Here is a 2729-nt window from a genome sequence, read left to right on the forward strand (position 1 = left end):
TGCTGTTGCAATGCAAGGTGGAGGGGAAAAATGGGATCTAAGCATGCACAGCTTTCTCTACTTGCATTTGCAGCTTCTACTCGGTTACCAGAACAGTCAGGCTCAGCCCTTCCCCAGACTGGCTGTGATTCTTACTTGGCATGCTGTGGTTCTCTGAAACCAACCTTGGAAAACCCTTTAAGTCCCAGATATACTCATTTTGTTCATAATTTTGTTAACCTGCTTTTGTCTTTAATTAGTAACCTTATAAAGCATTTATGTTATGAAAGGACCGAAAGAGAAAATAGAGGGGTTAAAGAAGACAAACTTAAGCTGAATAAAAATGACAATCATCATATTTCAAGAAGACATATTTTACAGAAATGTAGAAGTAAGCAGCAAGATATTAATATGAGTATTGGCAAGGTTTTTAGATATTGGAATCAAAAGTGTTCTAAATTCACTCAGAGAAATAATGTCAGTTCAGAGGTTACATAGGATTTCTATGCTATTACATCTACATTTTAAAATTAACAGTATGGGTTTATTTTCATAGAGGTTTTCATGCTTTTAAGATTGTGTTTTATACTTAGTTAAGATTTCCAATTTCAAATTTTTTCTCCCTCCCTCCCCTCCCTGTCCCCCTCCCCTAAACAGCAGGTGATCTGATATATAACATTACAAATATGGAACGCTTCACGAATTTGCATGTCATCCTTGTGCAGGGGCCATGCTAATCTTCTCTGTATCATTCCAGTTTTAGTATATGTGCTTATGGGAAGGTTATCTGTCAAATGGCTAAGATATTCTAAGGTATTCTACATATCTTTCTCTAACAATGAGGTATCTCAAATGATGTTGTCTTAATATAATTTAAATTAAAAGTGTTCTTCTCTAGAGGTATTCCTGGAAGATGGAGTCCTCAAGGGGAAGAGGTGTATCTTTAGAAGAGAGCTGCTAGGGCAGAACCAAGATGGTGGAATAGCTGGGAGAAATAAAGAAGAGTGTATTTTTAATTCTTGATGGCTATATCTCAATTGGGATTGATCTGCCACCCAAACTAAACCACAAGTGGTCTCTCAATTCTACCTTTAGAAGGACATTCTCAGTCATTTTTCTATTGACCACTCCAAAAGTCTGAGTTGGAAATTACTATGAAGTCTTAAGAATTGAAGCTCCCCAGAAGAGAGGCCACTGTACACCAGAAGTCTACAGAAGCATTTTTAATGCCACAGTCATTCCTGCTGATATCCTCTCTGCTGAAATAAATCAATATTAGAGCTCTTAAGACAGTCCAGAAAACAAATGAAAGCCATTTGGCAGGATGTTGTGAGCTTGTACTGATTTAACTAGTTGATTTGAAACACAGGAATTTCTTTTTTCCCTGTCCTCTTCACCAAACACAACCCCTCCTCACCCCGCAGAGAAAGGTCCTTGCAGATACAGAAAATTTTGTTTGTGAAATAGCATCATTGCCCTCTTCACAATCCTTGTTTTATTAGGGTTCTTCCAGTTGAGGAGGGGAAAGGCTTTTGCAATTACCTGGGAATGAGGTAAAGAAGTCCTGCATCGATTGATGACTGAGTGGGTAGAAAAAAGGGCATATATAAGAGCAATGTTGTATAGGTAGAAATGACCAGGCTTGACAAGACATTGCATACAGGGAGTGAGCATTCACTGAAGGCATGGGAGCTGACATGATGACCAAGGAAAATACTATGGAGGGAGAAGAGGGAACAGAAAAATGTTTTTTGTTTTTTTTTTTTTTGGGGGGGGGACAAATCCACATTCAGTGGCATTGCCTGAATGTATATAGCCTACAAAAGGAAAGTCAGATGGACTGATAAAACAAATAGGAGTTCCATGTGGAAGCAGTGTCACAAAATCTTAGAGAGGAAAGCCTATCCAAGAGAATAGGAGAATCATCAATGTAAAATTTTGTGGAGAGGTCAAGAAAGAGAAGACCTGAGAACAAGCCTTTAGATTTGGAGCAGATGTCATCGCCAACATGGAGGGGTTAATTTAGTGCAGTAGGAACTGACAGATTCGAAGAATGCAGAGCAGTATAGGTAAACATTTATGAACTGATGCAGAATGAGGGAAGGAGAATATTGGGTATAATCAAAATGAATTTAAATGAAAACAATACTGCAAGTTTGACACTCTCTTATTGTTGGGAAAAATCCTAGCCTTAACCTAGAAAACAGAAAATCAAGTGCGACTCTCTCCCCTTGGCAGAGAGGCTGTTGGCTACAGATGCAAATTGTTGTATGTTTGGGACAAACTTCCTCAGTTTACCCAAATAACTCGAGGAGACCACCAAGTGAAGCAGAGATAGGTTTATTACATCCTCATGAGGACGGGCAAAACCCAATTACACATTGAAGTCTTGCAAAGATAGGCCCAATCCTCTAGGTTTTTATAGTAATCTTGAAAAGGAATGTCCCCAGGTATACCTAGTGTGGGTGAGCTCACAATCTAACATCCAATCCTATCTCACCCAAGGTGCGTGCCCAGCTCGTGATCCATGTATGGAGACATGTCCAAGAACAGAGGGGAGAAGGGGAAGGGGTACAAGTCTGAGGAATGTCAAGGAAAGTGGGAGGAAGAAATCACTCCCTTATCTGACTGCAATTAATCCATGACAGGGACTGGGGTTTTGACATGTGAGAGGAGAGTAAGCCGACTATTCGGCCACATGATTTCTATTACAGGCCATAAACTAAGGTGTAGCTGGCAAGTGGGAACTA

General features: G+C 39.7%; 1 non-coding gene across 1 annotated transcript; it reads right to left on the bottom strand.

The window, feature by feature from the left end:
• Positions 1-659: 659 nt before the first annotated feature.
• On the bottom strand, positions 660-763 carry LOC122752168. Its single transcript, XR_006355962.1, has one exon. It is a non-coding gene; the product is annotated as a U6 spliceosomal RNA (small nuclear RNA).
• Positions 764-2729: the final 1966 nt, after the last annotated feature.

The sequence above is a fragment of the Dromiciops gliroides genome, chromosome 3 (assembly GCF_019393635.1).
Source record: "Dromiciops gliroides isolate mDroGli1 chromosome 3, mDroGli1.pri, whole genome shotgun sequence".
NCBI lineage: Eukaryota > Metazoa > Chordata > Mammalia > Microbiotheria > Microbiotheriidae > Dromiciops > Dromiciops gliroides.